At 39.0% G+C, this 22,149-nt stretch overlaps 1 long non-coding RNA gene across 6 annotated transcripts in view; it reads right to left on the bottom strand.

Moving 5' to 3' along the window:
- LOC134476432 (uncharacterized) overlaps positions 1-21,160 on the bottom strand; it is a 91,886-nt gene extending 70,726 nt beyond the window's left edge. For 2 of the 6 annotated variants that reach the window (XR_010048069.1, XR_010048071.1), the window contains exon 1: positions 20,933-21,160. This is a non-coding gene — a long non-coding RNA (uncharacterized LOC134476432). The remainder of the gene's footprint in view (positions 1-20,932) is intronic. The other 4 variants (XR_010048073.1, XR_010048072.1, XR_010048070.1 and 1 more) reach the window with 4 other exon arrangements.
- Between the last annotated feature and the right edge of the window lie 989 nt (positions 21,161-22,149).

Raw genomic sequence — 22,149 nt, 5'->3', positions numbered from 1 at the left:
AGGAGCAATCTCTTTTATCAGGGTGCTAATCACATTCAGGAAACATCACCTTGAGGGTTATACTTCAACATATGAATTTGTGGAGGATGCAAACATCAAGCTATAATAGTATTTACATATTTACATATTGTTTTCTTGTATCAATGATACTTTTGAGAGAGTCAGGGCTCTTGGCAAGTTGACAAAATTAATTGCAATAATGACATCACAAAATCATAACTTCAGGAATGCAAATGTCATTGGGACAAGTCAGCCAGCAGTTGTTGCTCTGTTCTTCACCATGTACATTCATTATATCCTCACATCAAGCCTTCTTAAACAATAATGGAGCATAAGCCTGGGTTCATTGGATCCATCTTTGACTTTTCTATTGTAAATTTGTACTTCAGTATTATAGTACCTAACTATCTGTCTCAGTACCATTTCCCTGTGGTACACAGGATGAAATCTATGTTTTTACTCACTGGGTATGATGAATGAGCAAAGAGAGTGCACATGTGCAAAAGTGTCCAAATGACATTTGGACTGACTTTTATGTATTAGTTGTTTTTGTGTATGTTTACTTGAGCATCACAGAAGGTCCAGGAGACCCACATCACTCCAAAATTTTTGTCTTGATTTTTCTGGCAGAAGTAGCCCAATTCAGTACAATAGCACATGAAAAAACAGATATGCAAGTTTTAGAGGAGATAAAAAGTGAATCATCAGATTACTAATGCACAGATAATGAATCCATTTATGAAATACATGCTTTCATAACAGAAGGATGGTATGGTTGGATGAAGAAGATGATAATGATAAATTTGATATATGACATGTAAGCCAAAGTTCCTGTGACAGTGAAATGGAGCAAAAATCAACTGACTCAGACACAAAGAATGCAGACCTCCTGATTCAGATGATGAAGAAACAGCAATGTAAGTACATATTTGACTAGAGAAAATGTTGTGAAATGGTAACACAACTAAATGGAATGATCCAATATTAGAGCTAGATCTGAAAATATAATGTATGGCATAGTTTGACAGTTTACAAAGAATATAGCAAAGGAAAAATATCATGGAGAAATCTTCTTAGAGGATTGGGACTGGAGCTCATAAGGGATCATTCACAGTAGAGGAAAATCAAATTTTTCTGCCCAGGGAAGTACACAAAAAATTATGGAGACCATTGGTAAGCTGACAGCTGAACATGCAGGTGCAACATCACAAAGATCTACTATGACAATAGGAAATCAAAAAAGATGTCAACTGTGGTCTGTAATAAAGTACAGAAAACAATAGATATTGTGAAAATGAAAGGACAAGAAAGTGTTCAAAAGGAAAGAACAATTGGGATGGGGAATAGAGACAAGGAAGATGGGAAAAATTATATGTATATGGGTATACACATATATGTGTGTATGTATGTATATATGATTGATAACTATCTTACTAATCTCTGTAAATTCATTGAAAAGAACAGTTTGTGCTTTCATTTTTTGATTGTTTGTTCATTTTTATGCCTAAATCTTATAGCCTGAACAAATACTTCTAAGATAACAACACACAATATATTAACTAGTATTAATTTCCTACTTTTTTTGAAATTCTGTATTATTTATTTTGTTTTATTTTTAAAATAAAAAAGTAAATAAAAATGAAAGTACAGGAAAACAAAACACACTATCCAGTGTAGTGACACTTGTGTATAGAACATATATGAACATATATGTCATGTATGAAGACTGCCTTGAGTGTGACAGTTGAAGCAAAGCTTATTTATATGGTAGGCTTTTGTTTGTGCTTACACTGAAGTTTACATAGCTTTTATTTTTGATGTAACCTTTTATTTTTTTAATAAAGTAAACAGGAGCTCTGGAAATGTTGATGTCTAATCTAAGCACTCATTATAGATTTGATATTTTATTTTATTGATATTTTAATTCCCTGTTAAGTGTATGTTGTACAACATAGCAGGAAGCTCCTGACAAAACAAGAGAAGGAAGGAGACATGACTGCTATATAGGGAAGGAAAGGAAAGCACACGTTCTGTCAGTGTAACTGAGATGGAACACACAGTTGTCATGTGTGAAGACTGCCTTGGGTGTAACGGTTGAAGCAAAGCCATTTTTACTTATTGTGGTAGGGTCCTATTGGTATTTTCTTACTTTTTTTTTCTTGGTATCAGAAGTTGAACACAGGAGCTTGTGCTTCCCAGGCAGGCACTGTCCTGCTGAGTACATCCTTGGCCCATTATTGGTATTTTCTTTTCTTTTCTATTTTTTTGTACCAGGGATTGAACTCATGAGCTCGCACTTGCTGGGCAGGTGTTTATGCCACTGAGCTAAATCCCTGAGCTAATTCACCATAGTTAATATAGGAATTTATTTCTAATGTTATCTTTTAGATTTTTTATTTATTTAAAGAGAAAAAAACAACCCCCCAAAAAAACAGTAAAAAAAGGGTAGAAATAATACAGAATTACAGAAAAATAAACAGTAAGAAATCACTAGTTGATAAGTTACATATTGTCATCTTAGAAATAGTTGTTCAGGTTAAAAAATTAAACTATACAAAGTGACATTCAAATAGTGACACTGCCAACAATTCTGCTAAATGATCCAACAAAAACTTAGTAATATGGTTATCTACATACCTGTTTTTTATTTTAAAGAGGTAAGATTAAACATACCAAAACAGAACAAAACAGTTCATAAAGAAACAATTTAAAGAAATATGGATTTCAAAGCAAGTCCACTGGAGATCTTCACTATCTAACTTATTGTCTCTAGTTTTCTTTCAAATAGTTGTCCCCATCTTCACACACATTGAATACATACTGCATATTATAGAACTAATCAAATCATTACAGGATGATGAAGGCTTTTTAGGTCTTCAAGACCTAACATTGGGGAAGTCAATGACTATCATAATGTCTCTCATTCTCATCATAGTAGCTGTCTTATTTTTACTATGTGGAAATTGAACTTAAGAGACTAGACCAATATCACTCTGAATAGTGAATAGGCTAGTTTTTATATCATAATGCTACAGAATTAGCATTGGGTTTCTTAGTGTCTCTTCTTCAGAGTATCTGCTCATTACACCATGCATTATATAATCTGTTCCCATAAATAGTTTAGGAAATTCTTCCCACATGTAAATTTGTACATGTACATCTATCCTCTCTGTATTATAGGGAAAAACAGATCATAAGAAGACAACAAAACAAATTCCTAGAAAAACATGCAATGAAAAAGACACATAAGACCACAATACTAGGTAATCTACCATAGTTACTATGCTTTCTCTTGATATTTTCAATCGACTTGTCCACATCATCAGGCTTAATATAGTTGAACATAGTATTACATAGCTATTTTTATAAAGACACAACTTTGAAGACATTGTAAGGACTTGAAAGCAGTTAATAATCAAAACTGGTATGGATATCTTTTGCATCTTGTCATCTTCAGAGTAGTTGCCTCTACTGTTAGACTTGATACTATCAAGCATACCAAATTCGAATAAAATCAGCCAAGGCAAAACTGCAGTCTAACAAACCAGCTTCAAATAAGATCAGTCATAGTAAGACAATGTAAGTAATACATTGTTTCAATTTAAGTTAATAGGAAATTAGGGATAGTTACCATGGTATAACCTGCTATTTTTGGATTAGATGTCTGTGTCCTCAAATCTAATATGAGTGACAGACCAGAACAAAATAAAATCAAACTAAACAGAGTGATAAGACTACTGTGACTTTTAAATCCTGATACACTATTAACAATGACTTCTGCCTTCCTTTTTTAGGCTACTTTTCATCTTTCCCCTTCTCAGGATGCTTTGTATGATTTGGATCCCACTAGTGATAAGATTATAGTGCATCCAAAAGATGAGACATATAAGACAAAAGAGGCCTGTATTCTGAGAATGTGGAGAGAGAAAACAAAAAAACCCCCCGACCATTGGAGTCTGACTTTCTCTCTGGTGGACACGTGGTGTGGGGGCATATAAGTAGCCTAGGTTTGGGGTGGAACCTAAGGGGCATTAGTGATGCACAGGTAGCCCATTGGCACTCGTTTGGTGCCAGAAGTAAATTCCCTAGTGGTGGGGAAGATACAGTCACAGGTAAATTCCTAGGGGTGGGGAAGATGGAGCTCCTTGGTTCTAGCTGAGGCTTTACTGGCTACAGTGTCCTGTCTGGGCCAAAACTCTTTCATATCCTGTCTTATTATTATTATTATTATGAAAAGAGACAAAGATCTCTTTCTTTATTGCTTCCTGCTGGAAGGAGGTGCTGTACTGGGGTCTAGGGGAGTTGATGGGACAATGGTTGATGCCCAGGTAGAAGCTGGTGCCAGGTGTTTTACCCAGGACAGCTTCACTGGTGAATGCACGTATGTTAGACTGGAAAAACAAAGAGACAAGATGTTACAAGGAGGCATGGCACTGTCATATTTAAGGACCCAGGTGAGGTAAAAGGAAAGGTCTTTTGATTTTGACATGTCATTATATCAGGACCATGTTGAGGTAGAAACATTTCCACTGTAAGGTAGAATTCTGGAAAATAATTGTGGGGTTAGGAGGAGTGAAGTTATGAGAGGTGATTACTCCCCCATCTGAAAGGGTAAAAGTTAAGAGGGTAAGGCTTGTCTCTGGTATGTATGATGTGGGAGTCTTTAGGAAATACTATTAAGAGTCCTGCTGTAAAAAAGGATAAGAAATTAGAACCCAAATTGGATAACAAAACATGACAGCCTGAGAGCCATGGCTGTGAGGCCTTGGTGAAATGGAGATGAGTAGGCAAAAGAATGATTAGATCTAGGGCTGGAAGGGCACCACTTAGTCTGAGTGATGTGAAACCAGGATGGCAGTCTAGCAACCTTGACCGGTGTTGAGGTTGTCAAGAATACCAGGTATGGGTCGCTATAACCTGGTTGTAGTCCTGGGAATAGAAGACAAAATTCATCTGCCATTCTTGACCAGGGTTGTCTGAGAAATTGGTGAGTAAGAAAGGAAGGGAGTGGTCTCATGATAACAGATGTAAGCTGTTGAGGCCTCAATGTCTGGGTCAGCCTGTATAAACACAAGGGAATAAAAAGCATTTTTAAGATTTAGGATTATAGAGTGAGTGGTGGAGGGAAGATTTGGCACCACTGGGTGGATTGGGAAGAAGCAGTCTGGGACCTGCATGAAACAGGCCCTGTTGGTAAATGGCATAGGTTGACCCTCAATATCCCCCCATAGAGATTGAGGACTTAATATAGCAGCCTGAAAACTCAGGAATAACTCTGTATATATGGCCTCTATGTCCACAAATATAGAGAATATCTTACCTGAGACTTTTAGTGGGACTTGGGACCCTGAGAAGGACACCCTAAAGTGGGCTGTTGTTGGCCCTGAGCCCCGTCAGTCTTCAGCAGCAAGTACGAGCAGATCATTCAGTGATGAATCTGGCATTGATGGAGTCTCCTTTGCGGGCAAGGAGTTAGAGGATGGCTTATTCGCTCGCTGGTGGCTATGACAGTTGCTCTTCCAATGGCCCTTAATGTTGCAGTAGGGACATGGCCCTAAAGGAATGCCAGGGTTGGGGCAGTCTTTTGCTCAGTGTCCTTGTTTGCTGCACTTAAAGCATGGTCCTGGTGGGGCTTGGGAAGCCACATCTTGTTTCGGATTTCCTGTCTTGGGAGCCCCAAGTGCCACTGCTAAGAGCTCAGATTGATATTTAGCAAACTTTATTTTTTGAACTTGTTTTTCCTCTTTTTGAATTTTATCTCTGTTGTTGAAGACACGGGAAGCTAATTTAAGAAGATCTTCCTGTGGAGTTTGAGGGCCATGTTCAATCTTTTGTAATTTTGCATGAATATCAGGAGCAGAGTGGGAAATAAAATAAGAGTTAACAGCAATTATCCCTTCATGAGAGCCTGGGTTTACATTAGTAAACTTAACTAAGATTTCCCGAAGCCGATTTAGGAACACAGCTGGGTTTTTACCAGCCTCCTAGACCTGTTCTAAAAGTTTGTTATAGTTAATATGTTTGTAAGCAATCTTATTAAGGCCCACAATTAGACACTCAATCATTTTATGTAATTTTGTTGAACCTTCTCCATTTTGATAGTTCCAGTTAGGATCCTGTTCTGGCACTGTGGTAGGCCCAGGGTCATTATCAGCAGTGTTTGCCTTATGTCTGCAATCAACTTCTTCTTGAGCTGCCTGCCACAGCTGAATTTGCTCTTGTGAGCTGAGGGTGGTATATAGAATCACATAAACATCCTTAAAATGTAAATCATAACAATTATAGATTCAGATTCCCTGATATAATTCTGTGGGTCAACAGAGAAGCTACCTAATTTATGGGTAATCTGAGATAAGTCAGAAAGGGAGAAAGGCACATGTATATTAACAAGTCCCTCATGGCCAGCTTGCTCTTGAAGTGGTAGCAGAGATTAAGAAGATTGTGGAGTAGATGGTCATTGGGCAGCCAACCATCTGGTAGGTGTGTGTGAGCAATTATCTGTAGATTGGCTATAAAGCAGCTGCCGGTTAACATGGGATGAGGAAACACAGGCTGTTGGCATCTCACTGTGTGCCTTGCAGTGATTTAGTTGCTGTTCGCAGCCCAGTAAATTGTTATGTGGTCCGCAACAGGGTGGCTGTTGCTGATCACAAGAGGAGCCACAAGGGGGTGGTCATTGACCGTGACATCCGTCCCAAGGTGGCGGCACCCTTTCACGTGGTGGAGGGCTGCAATATGGTGACTGTCCCCCACACGAGCTGCAGCAGTCACGCGGCCTGCCAGAAGGATATAGCGACCAAGACCTAGTATGGTGGGCAGGCAGTGAGAATGCCGAAGGGACAAAGAATTCTCAGGAGAGTGAGAGGTTGGAGACTGTGAAGAAGTACTAACAGAGGGATTAGAGCGGCTGGAAGAATTAGGGGTCCCGGTTGAGGGAGGGGAAGATGATTGCACAGCAGGAGATAACTGCGAGGATGGATTTGGGGGATAGGGAGGAGGGGACGGATAAAAGACTGGGGGTACTTCCTCCAGTGGATCATGAGGGCAGGAGGGGAGAGTTTGCAGCACAGTAGAGTTAGCTAAAATATCTGAGCAGTCATACATGATTTAATGAGAGAGGGGCATGTTCTCAGAGTGAGGAAAGCCTATATATATGGAATTTCTGTTAACTTGTCACCAGTTTGACAAAAATCATATAGAGAGATTTCTCGTGGGTTTTAGTAACAGCTCTGCCCATGAGAGCTTAAAGCTCTGAAGGACGTGAGAGTCTTTCAATGCGAACCCAGGGTGATCCAAAAACACTCTGCCTTGGACTGTCTAAGGACGTGAGATCATCATGCAAACCCACGGAAAGGGGGAAAAAACCCACCTGGGGCCTACCCCAGCACCGAAGAATTCTCCAGAGTTTGCTCACCTGTGATAAAGTTGGCTGGTGTTGTTTGGGAGCGGTTGGTGACAAATTAAGCAGTTCCCATGAGTGAAAAAGTGAAGAATTAATCCAGGATGTAATCCAGTTTGTGAATTGGCATGGGACTCAAACTGGGGGGGCCCAGGAGTCAATCGCCTGCTGACCCGAGCATGGCACCAAATGATAAGATTATAGTGCATTCAAAAGATGAGAAGTATAAGAAAAAAGAGGCCTTTATTCTGAGAATGTGGAGAGAGAAAACAAAAACCCCCTGACCACTGGAGTCTGGCTTTCTCTCTGGCAGACACATGGCATGGGGGCATATAAGTAGCCTAGGTTTGGGGTGGAACCTAAGGGGCATTAGTAATGCACAGGTAGCCCATTGGCACTCGTTTGGTGCCAGAGGTAAATTCCCTAGAGGCGGGGAAGATACAGTCATAGGTAAATTCCTAGGGGTAGGGAAGATGGAGCTCCTTGATTCTAGCTGAGGCTTTACTGGCTACAGTATCCTGTCTGGGCCAAAACTCTTTCAACTAGCTCCTTTAGTTTTTAGATTAGAGGGCCACTCTGTTATTTTTCTGAGTGTTGCTGAACCTTTTTACCCCTGAGCTTGATCTTGAGCTGTACTCCTTTACTTACTAAAGCCGCAGGGTTTTCCTTCCTTTCAGCTGTATAGTTCTACACTGCCCAAAAGTGTCATAGCTTTCCAATCTATGTGCAGCTGCTGGATGAGTTGTCCCTATTTCTCTCTGGTTTCCTGTCACATATAGCATTGTTTTCTAATCTTTGACTTTCAGTTTATTAACCCTCTTTTGGGTTAAGTGTATTTCCTATTCAGAGCATCTTGATGGAACCTGCCTCCTAATCTACTCTGCCTGTTTCTTTTTTTATTTTAGTGTATCAAGGCTACCTATATTAAAGATTATAGCTTACTGTCTCTGCCTCATGTCTGCTATTCTATTTTTCTGTTATAATTTGTCCACTTTACTCCTTCATTCCACTGTCTGCTCTGTTCATTGAGGCCTCTCTGCCACTGTTGCTGGAATCCTAGTATTCCTTCCTCTTTCTCTCTGGAATGTCCTTCAGTATTTTTTGTAGGGTTGGGTTGGTGGCCATGAACTCCCACATATCCTCCTTGTCTTGGAAACATCTTAATTCTCCATTAATTTTCAGAGAGAGTTTTTCTGTCTTGGTTGCAGATTATTTTCTTTCAGGGCTTAGACTATTTCCCCCTAGGCTCTTCTCAATTTGAGAGGTTGTGTTGATAAGCCTGTCATTATTTTGATAATTTTTCTATTGTAGGTAATCTGCTTCTTTTCCTTGGCTGTTTTTAATATTATGTTCTTGTGGTGGGTTTCTGGAATCTTGGTTATTGTATGTCTTGGTGTAGATCTGTTTTGGTTGTAGGTGGCTGGAGTTCTGTATGCCTCATTTATCTGGATATCATTTCTTTTTCCTATGCTTGGGAAGTTTTCTTTAATTATATCTGTGAATAGTATTTGTAGTTCATTTGTGGTTACTCCTGCTTCTTTGCTTACATGTTTTATTCTTAAGTTATATATCCTTTTGTCATCTTCTAGCTTTTGAATTGTTTCTTCCTGGTTCCTTGTTATTTTTAAGAGATCTTTTCTGTTGCAATCATATATCATAAATCTCTCTTCAAATTTCAAAAGGCTAACTTTAGTTTCTGTCAATTCATTTTGCCAGTTTTCAATGGAATTTTTAGTTTCCTGGTAATCTCTTTGGATCTGTTTCATGTATTCTAGGTTATATATAAATTCTTCATCAAAGGTTTCTCTTTCTTTTCTGAGTTTCTCCATTCTTCCATCTGTGTTCTCTGGGGAGGGGCTTATCATTTCTTTAATTAATCTTTTTATTTCTTGCCTCACTTGGATCAGAAGTACAGTTTTAAATTTGTCTATGAGGTCATGAAGATATTTCTTTATGTCCACTGATGCTGTATCTAGTATGGGATGGTTACTGCACTGGTTCTCTTCTGTATTTACTTCTCCTGGGCTTATTTTCCCATGTTTTCGGTTTTCTTTCAGACTGGTGTGTCCTGGGGGTCTCTGGCCCTCTCAGAATTGTTTAGGGTCAGGGCTGGGGATTTAGCTCAGCAGCATAAGCACCTGCCTTGGAAGCAGGCAGTCGTGAGTTTGATTCCTGGTACCGATAAAAAAGAAAAAGACAAAAAAAAAAAAAAAAACCCCAAAAAACAAAAAACAAAAAACAGAATTGCTTAGGGTCTTTCCAAAGCATGCTGACTGGGGTTTTGCTGCCCTCCCCAATTTGCTGTTATCTGAGGTACACGCAAGGATGCAGGGACAGTGCAGGCTAGCCTCAAGCCTCTGATCCAGTCAATCTGCAAGTTAGGCTTTACCTTGTGGATGTCACAGAGTCATGACAATTTTGTACCTGTTTATTGGGTCCCAACCACAGGTGTAGCTTAGCCCCAGAAGATCCAGCTAGTTTTCTCTGTGCCAGGGGTGGCTTACTGATGTTACCACAGTGCCGGGCTCTCCACAACTCACAGATGTCTTCCACCCAAGGACACACTATGGGACCCAATCCCTAGCACTCACCAGGAATCAATGCAGTTCTTTTTCTTTGATCCACTCCACACTGCACCACGTGTCTTCATTGTGCTTCCAGCATAGCGTGGATCTGTCAGAAAACTGTGCAGTGCCCAGCTTTGGCACCCAGGTGTATGGTCCTCTCGCAGTTTCCTCTGGCATGGCCAGGTGGCTCCAGCTGCTTCGTGAGGCCCTGGGACCCAATTTCCAGCACTCACCAAGAGCCAATAAAGCTCTTCCCCTTGAATCCACTGTTCACTGCACTGCGTCCTCCCATTAAGGGCCTGGGATTTGCTGACTCCCTTTATCAGCAGCTGCAGTCTCAGCATGACTTTGGATCGTGCAGGCACACGTAGTACAGTGTGGAACAGGTCTCAGTGAGCATGTCGGGTTTCAGTTTTCCATCTCTGCTTTTCCTTCCTCTTCCTAGTTTTATTTTTCCCTTCAGTTACTACCTTGGTTAATAAGAATCATTATCCAATCATCTGGCCCTCTTCATGTTGTCAAATTCTAGCATCTGAGCTGATTTCTCTACAGAGGTTCTCTACCCAGCTTCCTAGCAAGCTGCCGTTTTTTTCTCCCCTTTTAGGTTTTGTAAGGAAGTACACAGCTAATGTGAAAATGTTGATGTTTATTCTAAACTCACAATACATATTAAGAATTTAATAATTTATATTACTGATATTTTATGTTCTTGTTAACTACACACTGTATAGTATAATAAGAACTTCCTGACAAAACAGCAAGACCACTCAGATGTCAAGTTTATTCTACAAAAATGCCGGGAAAGCAAAAGACATTGTGCTGTTAGAGTAAGCCATGTGTGCGTGCATGTGGAACATGTTATCATATGTGCAGATGGTATGATAATTGAAGTAAAGATTATTTTTTGTAGAGTGCTATTTGTATCTTCATTGTACTTCATATAGGGTATGTATTTCCGATGTTCTTTTTTAGAGTTTGTATACCAGAAACTCATCAGTGTTGAAAAACTTGGTGCTTTTAAAAATAACAATATATATTTAAAATATTTTTGTAATGTTTTCCTATTCAGTACTCATTGTTTAATGCAATAAAACTCCTAAAATTAAAATTAATAATTCACCAGTAGAAATACTCTAAAAATATATGTGGGTCTGACAGACCTGTGTGTATGCACCTTGATGACAAAATTAGTCTCACACTCTGAGGGCTACGGCCTTTTGCACAGGGATTGCTCTGTGACTGTTTGGAGGTAGAGATGACATGATAGATTGAGGTGGTGAGGAGAGGGGTGGGATGTAAAAATGAGAGAGAGGAGGCCATTCCATTATGTGGTCTAACAGTTTCCATTGCCTTGTAAGAGCCTTTGGCCTCAGCCTAGGAAGCTGTAGCTGGCGATCTCTGGCTGGTTCTTGTCTTGAGGATGATGAAGACTGAGGCAATGGGATGAATCAAGCAGTGGGGAGTGGGCAGGGTGTGGTTGTTAGAGCAGAGAAAAGCCCTCATGAGATGACAAGGTAGAAGGACAGAGGCACCAAGGAAGCACTTGGATTTAGGGCTTCTTGGCAGTTCTGATAGCACCGACAACAGGAACAGATGATCTGTGGAAACATAAGTGTTCCAGGCTTCTGGTCACCAGGATTCCATCTTGTCTTTTCTCCTGTACTCTAATTTCCCACAAGGCTCATTTCACCTAGCCTTAGTTGACTCAGATCATAGGATTTATCCCTTACCTGTTGGACTTAACAGGGAGACCAGACCCTGGCACACGTGCCCTCGTTGAATTATCAGAGTATGGCAAGAGAATGTTTGCCCAAGGACAGTTAAGACCTAGAGCAAAACCAAAATGTGTGCAGCACTAATGGCCAACTATATGCCAAGTTAGAATAGATTTATACACAAAGGAAGGTGAGATTGTTATAGTCATTTGAAATAAAGTTGAATACAAGACAAAAAGGGGCGAAGAGACTTTCTTAAATCTACAACTCATAAAACACCCTACTTTCTGGGTGTGTTGGCATCAGATTACAATCTCAGCATTCTAGGATCACAAGTTTGAACCCAGTTTGGATAACTCAATGACCTAGATCTTGTCTCAAGATGAAAATTAAAATGGGCTGAAGATGTAGTTCATTGTCAAGTTCTGGGTGCAATCTCTAATACCTTCCCCTCCCCTCCATGCACACCACAGAATCTCCACCACCAACAATCACAACCATAACCACAACAGCAACCACAATCACAACTTCAAGCACAATAGCAACATCAACAGCAAAAAAAAACTTAAATAACTTTCGTGGCTACTTTTTTTGACATCTAATAACATAGCTACAAAAATATGAAAAAATAGAGCTTCAAGACACCTAAAGAAAAATTGATAGAATGTAATGAGAAGCTTTAATCGATTTGGACAATTAGCTTAAAAGATGCTGATATTATAACTTCACTAACTACGATTGGGATATAGTTAAGTCATTCATAGATGGCTTCATTTTGACACCATAATGCTAATTGAAATAAATCAGATACAGAAAGTTAAATATCACATGGTTTCTCTTATATGAGAAATCTAAAGTATAAATAATGTAGAAGCAAAATAAAAGACAGATGATAGTATATAGGGAGATAAACTTTGTGGAGATAGGGAGAGAATCTAGGTCGAGGATAGTGAGAAGGAGGAAGGAAGGGAAATCAAAAAGGATCAAGCTGCAAATGCATATAAAGTGACTCCCCATGATGCTTGTACTTATTATGTATCACAAACATACACTAATAAAAATGGGAGAAGAAAAAGGTGTTAGGCGGAAAAACTAAAATAATCTAGAACAGCGGTTGGAGAGCTCCACAGAAGATGTAAAAGTCAATGGATCAGAATTGTACCTTGAAATTCTAGTTAGTGGCCTGGAGAATTGCTATTATTCTAATTTTAAACAGAGAATCATTGAACAGCATATATTGGGATTTGTGGTCAATGGCCAAATAATTTTTTACTTTATATTCTCCATTTATTATTGGGGTCCAGTTCAACTTCAGATAACAGAAAATTTCCCAGGAATATTGATTTACCAAGAAGGAAATTTCTATTTTTCTTACAAGAAAAGAGGAAAGAAATACAAGACTGGGGTGATATCTCCACACAAAATACTTCCAGGTTCCTTTCCCACAGTATCTAAAGGGTGGTGTTGAACCCTTGGTCAAAAATGGAGCCTATCCATTCATTCATGCTCTGGGAAGCAGGGTGAAGGGAGATGGTGCCTACCTATCCATCTGTGGACAGTGGCACTGCAGACTTCCCTGGGCCCCTTCAGTCTTCCTCAGAGCAGGAGGTGAGGCATTTGGCTTGCTTATCCCCTCTCGGGGAGTGGGGACAGTCAATTCTCCAGTGCTACGAGTCAGGCATGTCAACTGCCTGACATGCAGAGTGGGGCCAGAATGGTGGCTTGGGACCTTTGTGTGCCCAGTGTTCAGTTTTCTTGAACTGAAGGAAGACACTCTTTCTGCAATGGGCCTTGCATTTTCCACTGGACATCTAGGTGTGCTTAAAGCATTGCTAGGTGCCAAGACATGATTTTGGGCTCTCTTTATTTTCCTCCCTTCTCCTTTTCATTCTTATCTAGATCCTGGTTGTAGAACAGAACAAAGGCTGTGTCCAGCAATGGGGCTACACAGGTCTGGAAGCCTATTCAAAATCTTTGTAATTTATGCCAAATATCAAGGGCTGATCGACAAATAAAATTGTGTCCCATCAGTGCCAAATCCTCCTTGGCAGCTGGATCTAAATTTGTACTGTATATTTTCAGAAAGTCTCCACTAATCAGTTATGAAATGAGTTGGATTTTCCTTTTTGCCCTGTGTCACCTTGCCTATCCTTCGGTAATTAATATCTTTCTTTTTCATAGTATTTTGACACATGGTTTCACTACATAGTTCTGACTGGCCTCAGACTCACTACATAGCCCAGGCTGGTCTTGAACTCATAGTGATCTTCCTGCTTCAGCCTCCCATATGGTGAGACTGCAGGTGTGTGTCACTGTGCCTGGCCCAATTAACAGGTTGATTTTCTTCTGTTTCATCTTTGTCTTTGTCTTCGTCTTCCTCTTCTTCTTTTTTTGGTACTGGGGATCAAACTCATGACCTTACACTTGCGAGGCAGGCACTTGTGCCTTTGAGCTAAATCCCTGGCCCCATTTCTTCTATTTGAAGTAGAGTCTCATTATAGAGTTCAGTCCGACTTGGAACTCACTATGTAGCCCAGACTGGCTTTGAACTCATAGCAACCTTCCTGCCTCAGCCTCCCAAGTGCTGGGATTACAGGTGTGTGCTACCACACCTGATCTAAAGCATCTTAATGCATCTTTTTACTTGCATGATAACAGCAGTTATCACCTTATGTCAAGTCCAGCTCTAGAATTGTAGTTCCAGTTTGGCTCTGTCAGAGGGACAATGACTTCTCCAGGGTGATTCCCTTCTCTTACTGATGCATGTGGTTCCCCTTGCCTATCTCCTACCCTCTTCTAGGATTCTTTTCATTCATCTGGGGTACAGCAAGTGGCCAAGACAAACTGGATATTTCATCATGAGAGGTCAAAAGTAAGGGTCAAAGTTTGAAACACATTTAAAAGCCTGCTAGGATCAAATTTGTGATCCTCCTGCCACAGCCTGCCAGAGATTTCATATGTGTGTGCTACCACCCATGGTTTTCAGTGAGTATTTTATCAGCCATGGCACACTTTACTTTGGACTAACTCTATTTCAAATGCTTGATAGCCATGTATAAGCTATTTGGATGGTGCAGGATAGAGGAGTTGGTAACATTACACTGACATCATCATGAGAGCTTGAATTTCATTCTTAGCTTTGTAGAGTCTCTCCATGCCCAAATACAGAAAATGTCCTTGAAATATGAGTTGGTTAGTTAATTACACTAATGGGTTGAGATCAGGTGACCTGTGGCTGGAATCACATCTTGAGACAAGAGAGTCCCTGATTTTTCTGGGGTATTGTGAAACCTGCTAGGTCAGTTAGCAGATAATCCTTAATATTCTATTCAGAATAACTTCAAAGGCTGGGAGGGAGAAGGGTCGTGCTTCAAAGGCTTTATTAGGGAGAAATAGAGCAAGTGAGCAAAGCTGGGTTGCTAGGACAACCTGCTCAGGATTGAAAGAGAACAATCAGACATTGTAGACTAGACTTGGCCTGGCTGTGGTCTTGCCTTTTGTCATATCCTTTCTTTTTGGCTCTAGGAAGAACAATTTTAAAATGGCTATTGAAGAGTGTAATCGGAGCCAGTGGACCATGTGGCACTGAAAGTGTTTACGTGCAAAGAGAAGGCAAATGGGCTGAATGTTGAGGTGTTACACGCTTACTTCTAAGGTTCCAGGTGAAGCGCTGGAAAGCAATGCTTGTAACCCCCGGCTGTGGACAGGGACCCTTTATGGGCACCCAAGAAGAGGGATCAAAGTAAGCTTTTCCTTTGGGCCTAGAAAGGTCACAAGGTTAAGCTATTTAAAATTAATAAAGTAATTATTTCATACCAACTTGATTTTATTTTCCTTAATCTTACTGTTTGTCACTTAAGTACTTATATAGGTACTGATCACTAAAGTGTGATGTGTATGTATGCGTGTGTGTCCAGTACTGAAGGCTGAACCCAGGGCCTCACATATGGTAGCACATGCCAGAATTCATGAATATAGACATGAATCACTTACTTCAAAAAGTAAGATTATAATTTGCAAGGATTTTTGATGTATTTAATAAAATTATAGTATGAAACAATAATCAGAAGTTATCTGTATTGTCCCCAAATTCTCTACAAAGTTGAGGATTTTTTTTTTAATCAGTACTGGGGATCGAACTCACGACCGCCTGCTTGCAAGGCAGGTGCTTATGGCACTGAGCTAAATCCCCAGCCCCTGGGGATTTTTTTTATTCAAACAATTCTTTTTATAACAGTTTTTTCTCTTTCCATTCCCATTTAAGGATGGGCAGATCAGTAAAGCTACCTAAGACACAACTAATCTTCAAACTTTTTTTCCCAACTTAAATTGGCAGTGATGCCATTTGTAATATTTAAAGGTTTCTGCCCAAATAAAATGGAATAGAAATTCCAAAAACTTGAGAATTTGCAGGGCTCCAAGAAGTATTGTTTGTCTTGCCCAACCCATTAATTAAAAATCAGAGATCCTTTGTATAAAAAAGATTGGTAAGAATTTATTCTCTTGTCAGCTGTGGTGATACAATGCCTGGAATACCACCATGCTGAGAGGCTGAGACAGGAGGATCACAAGTTTACTCTCAGCATGGGTAGTTTATACTTAGGGACATTCAATTTGAAACAAAAAAATGAGGAAAGGAAAAGGTTTTGCGTTCAATTCTTAGTACCAAGAAAACAGAAAACTAACTCATCTCCTTATTGATCATTGAATCAAAGCCTTAACTATGGCTCCCATTATTAAAATCTTTTAATGGATTACTCTGGTATCAGGTAAATCCTTTTAGTTAAATCAACTGGCCCTGAGTGGTGGTAGCACATATGAGGATAAGGCTATTAACCTGGGCTCTTCCACTGGAGCTTGGGAAACATAGGATCTCCCTGTTATACTTGGCAGAATCGTGGGGGAAAAAGAATAAATAAAATAAACAAGTGTAGCTAAAAGTCAGTTGTGGGTGGAATTACTGGCACTTGCAACTATTAAAAATATTAAAGGAGGTCAAAAAGTTACAGGAGGTAAAAAAAACTAAAGGAGGTCATTGCTTTGGCCCAGTCTCCTGCTCTAGTGCCCAACAGAGGGGACTGAAAATGAAAACGGAGCCATATGTACTGAACTTCCATGTCATGAAAGTGAAACTAAGCTGTTGATCTAGTTTTTTCAGAAATCAGGATGAGAGGGATAGCAGCAAACTTCCCAAACAGGCCAGCTTCATTTGGCTGACAATGAGGTCTTGTCCTTACACAAAGCAACCTAAAGTAAACTGTTGTTAACTAACTAATTAGTTTCCTGTTTTTTGTCTCCCTGTTGCTGCCTTACCAGGAAAGGAAAATAAATTCCTTCCTTCCTTCCTTCCTTCCTTCCTTCCTTCCTTCCTTCCTTCCTTCCTTCCTTCTTTTTGTGGTACCAAGGAATTGACCCCAGTGCCTTCTTTATGCTGAGCTACATGCCCATTGTCTGCCTCTTTATTTTCTATGTTGAGAATATTCCTAAATTGCCTAGTTTGGGCTTGAACTTGTGATCTTGTTTCAGCCTCCCAAAGTGTTGAGATTACGGTTGTGTGCCACAAAGCCCAGACTTTGTCCTTTAGAAACCTTTTTTCTTTTAATTTTATTTTTTATTAATACATGTTTGCAATACATAATGGTTACATTCATTGTGAGGAGTTTGTGCATGTACATGACACATCTTAACTCTTAAAAATGTATCCTCCCCACTTCTCCTTCCATCTCTTTGTCCCCTTCTTGTGACAACTCATTTTACTTTATGAAAGGAAGTGTTTTCCTATTTAAGAATAACACTGCTGGGGATATAGCTCAGCAGCACAGTGTCTACCTAGCAAGCATGAGGTCCCGAGTTCAATTCCCAGAACAAAAAGAAAAGAAAAAATAACACTGAAGCCAATTTTGATATTTAAACTAAATTATGATTTTGTCTTTAACACAGTTATCAAGAATCAAATGACTAAGATGCAGTAAAGGTCAGGTGCCTAAAGAACCGTGATCTGGGACTGAAATAGGTCCTGACTTTTTAGTCTCCAAACTTCTGTCACCAGGAAACAGGTGAAGAAAGCTACCAGCCCCTTAGGAGGGCATATTTTCTAGTGTCTCTTCAAACATAACTGAGAAGATAAATAGAAAAGAAAAGGAGCTTAGCAGGGGGATGCACACTGAGGGTGAGGCAGGAGGATCATAAGTTTAAGGACAGCCTGTACTGTAGAAAAAGACTCTGTCTCGAAAGAAAGAAAGAAAGAAAGAAAGAAAGAAAGAAAGAAAGAAAGAAAACCAAATAAACAAACAAACAAAAAAAGGAATTCCAGTGGGCCACAGAAAATCATGGACAGTGGAACTCCCTTTAGGAGCCCCTAAGAGCCTAATAGTGACCAGTGTGTAGGGAATTGACTTTCACACTCATTCTCTTTTCACAGGGGAGGTTTTATGTGTTTCTCTTATACCTGCACCACCATCACACATCAAGTGCATAAAAGACTGGGAGTTCACATTTTACACTCATAGTTACTATCAATCATACTGTTCATCAAATTTTCACTTTCTCTTCTTCTTTGTAGTAGAGTATATTTCTCTCTCTCAGCGAACTTTAATCTGGTCTTGCTTTGTGACTTGTGAACATGGGACTTGCTTTGACCTGTGAAATACGAGTGCATGTAACAAATGCAAAGTCTTTGAGCATTATGCACTTGGCATATGCTCTTCTGTTCCTGAAAACTGTCATGGAATGAGCACTTGGACTGAGAAAATGTGGAGATACTTGAAGTAGAATGGAATCAGACTCAGATGAAAATAGAAATATTTATTATGTTAGGCTACTAAATTTTGGAATGTCTTATTACACAGCATTGTTGCCTCAGTTCCTGAGAAATACATTCACCATTGGGATAAAGAAAGCTTCTGTCTTGATATGGTATATAGAATCCACATTACCATTCCCTATTGTAGATTCTCATGAGATCTTGGAGTTTTGAGTTCAATATTACAATTAGATGAGACTTTTGGGTCATCTCTTTGGGCAGATGATAAATGTGTCTTGGGTACAGGAAGAAGAGTGAATGAGCTCTTTGCTGACCATAGGTATCCTGTGGTCCTGTGGACTATCCTGACAGTCACTAATGCTGCTGACTGTATATGCTGTTTCTCTACTTCCAGTCACACAGTGGAATTGTACTTGCTGGTCTCTTGTGACTGTGTGGGCTCAAGTTACTTGCTCTGGCAGATGATTTGTGAGAAGAAGTAACACATTATTGCTAATGTGAGAAACTCAAGAGTTTTCTTCTCAGTTTTTGCATACTGGTTGGTATTAATTTGGGTTATGGCTAGTCTATCAACCTAGATTATATCACTGCTATGGAATCCTGAGTACATTATATCACCAAAGCATTGTGCTGAGTAGTACAGATACAGTCTGGACTGGAGAGTATAAACCCTTTCATAGGATTCTATAATATGTTGAATATTTGAGGCTTCATGAAAGAATTAAAATCCAAATGAAACTGAAAGAGTAAAATCTAAAATGTTCAACAGATATTGTGAAAGTGAAAGGGTAAAGAAACTGCTCAAAAGGAAAGAACAACTGGGATAGGCTAAAGTAGAGAAAAGATGATATCTTTTCCCTTCTTTTCTCATTTATAGTTACATATACATATAATACATATAACTATAAAGGAGAACATTCTGTTATATATAGTTATATATTACTAATTATGTATAACTATTACTAATCTCTGTTAGTTCATCAAAAAGAACAGTTTGTACCTTCATTGTTTGATCATTTTTTCATGCCTGTATCTTGTAATCTTAACAATACTTTGACGATAGCAATACATAATATATTAACTGCTGTTAAACTCCTATTATTTTGTTTTGAAATTCTGTATCATCATTTTTATTATTATTTTTTTTAAATTTAAAAAGATCCAAGCAATTCCTTCCTCCCTTGTTAAACAGTCCTGAGTACAGGCATACTTTCCTTTTAACTTTTGGGACCAAGTATGCTTCCCACTTCAGAGCTAAACAATTCAAAGATGAAGCATATAATTATCTCTATGCTAAATAATGCCAAGACAAGTTAAAAATATTTCAGCCGCTTGCTCCAGGAAATATCTTATGAACCAATTCAAGTTCTGGGACCAGGAATTTTAGTTCCATGGTGCAGTGCATGTGTAAGGTTCTGAGTTTAATTCCCGATTAAATAAAAAGGGGTTCAGTGTTCCAGGAGGGCTGAAGCAGGGCACTGCGGTGAACAAAACACCTGTGTTTCGTATCCTGGCTGAGCTGCTGGATTCTGAGAAAGACAAACAGGAAACAAATGGCCTCATCATGGTGTCATTAAATTGTACTTCATGTTCCCAGTGAAAATGTCAGGGTGCTTTGATGAGCTGTTTATGTCTTTTGAACATTTTTCTATCAAGTTCTTACTTTGCAAGGTCATATTGATTTACTTTAGTTAATGATACAGCTAAGATGCAAAGGGCTCTTTTGTGTTTCTTTGCTTTTTGTTTATTGCTAAAGATGGAATCCAGGGCCTTGCACCTACATACTAAGCAAGTGCTCTACCACTGAACTAACTACAATGACATCCCATTTTTGTCCAGTTTCTTTTATATGGTTTTCCTGTGTGCAGTTCATTTTTGTATTTTAGCATGTAGATTTTGGGGTTTTTTTGTGTGTAGTTTTTCTATTAAAGAGAATAAAATCAAGCAAAATAAAACAATGAAACCAATCAAAACAAAACAGTGTAAGTAACACAAGATATTGAAACAAGATAATAAGAAATCAATAGCAGTTACCATAATGCCTCTTGTTGTCTTCAAAATAGCAGCCCATGGCTTCAGACATAGTAAAATCAAACAAAAAGAACAGAATAGAACCAATAGCAGCAAAACAATGAATGCAATAAAGGACTTCAAAACAAGATAATAGTAAATTCAAAGTGACTACTGCAATATATCTTATCTTTTAAATAGTGCCCATGTCATTAGACATAATAAAATCAAACAAGACAAAACAGAATAAAACCAAACCAAACCAAACAATGAAAATGATACAGAACTTCAAAATAAGATAATAGGTAATTAACAATGGCTACCACCTTTAGGAGACCCCTTATAGATGCTACATTGCATATTGTTATTTTCTAAACAAAGTCAGTGAAACACTATACACTATAAGCATTCAGTTGTATTTTACTTCAGTATAGCTATCATCACACCCTGTGTTTTTCCAGATCGGCCAGTCACTTACAGGGAGTGAGGGTCACATCTTGGCTCTTCTTGTCTGCCAGCCTGTGCCCTGTTCCGGGATGGCATCTGGGTCTCTCTCCAGCAGCTTGTGCATGGTGCTGACTCACAGGGAGGGCTTGACTTCTTGTTGGCTTCTTATTCTCCTCCCTCACAGTCCACAGCTGGTACTGACTCACAGGAAAGATCTGGCCTCTAGCTCTCCCCTGCAGTGGGCCACACGTAGTGCTAACTCACAGGAAGGCTTGGTTTCTTGTTGGCTTCCTGTTCTCCTGCCCCCACAGTCCACAAATGGTGCTGACTCACAGGAAAGGGCTGGCCTCTAGTTCTCCGTGGTTTGTTTTCTTGAGACAAGGTCTCACAGGAACTTGAAGAGAGCTGGCATTACACACATGAGCCACCGTGTCTGGCCCTATAGTTGTTTTAATATTATGTTGTTGAATTGATCAATATTTTTTTTCTTGATTGTTTTGTACCTTTACTCTGAGAATCTTTTCCTTTCATGGATTTGATAATTACTCATTTATTTTTTACATAATTTTAAAAAATGAATTGCAATATATATTATATGCCCATTAAAAAGCACAAATAAAGTGGATATGACTGTAATTCCAGCATTGTAATGATGCATGCCTATCATCCCAGCACTTTGGGAGGTTGAGGCAAAAGGATGGTGAATTGAAGTCCTGCTTGGGCAACAGAGAGATCCTGTCCCAAAATAAAAAATAAAAACAGCCTAGGAATATAGCTCAGTGCAAAGTTCCTAGATTTAATTTGCATGACTTCAAACAAAACAAAAAGAATACAAACAAAATACAAAGGAAAAATAAACAAAAATCCCATCAAATAGTACTCCAGACTTCCAGATATGGAAAAGAGTTTAAAATATTTTTTCAAAATTTCTATGCACACACACATGTGTCAACTTTCCATAATGATGGTTTAATATAAACTTCTTTTTGTTTTTACTGAGAGACATTTCTAGGCTATCTTGCTAGATTAGTAGACCATTTTAAAAACTAGCTACATGGTTTTCCATTAAATCTATCAGAATAGTGAGCAATTATATTTTTAGTTTACTATATTACATATACCACTGCAATGTACAGTTTTATAAATATATCTTTGTACATTTGAAAGAATATCTCATTCCATTTATTTATTTATTTAAAGCAGGGTCTCATTGTGTGGTTCTAACCTAGGCTGGCCTCAAACTCACAG

This window comes from Cavia porcellus, unplaced genomic scaffold, assembly GCF_034190915.1.
Source record: "Cavia porcellus strain 051 isolate PalLab524CR breed Dunkin Hartley unplaced genomic scaffold, mCavPor4.1 scaffold_6, whole genome shotgun sequence".
Lineage (NCBI taxonomy): Eukaryota > Metazoa > Chordata > Mammalia > Rodentia > Caviidae > Cavia > Cavia porcellus.
This window is presented reverse-complemented; position numbering and strand designations above follow the sequence as displayed.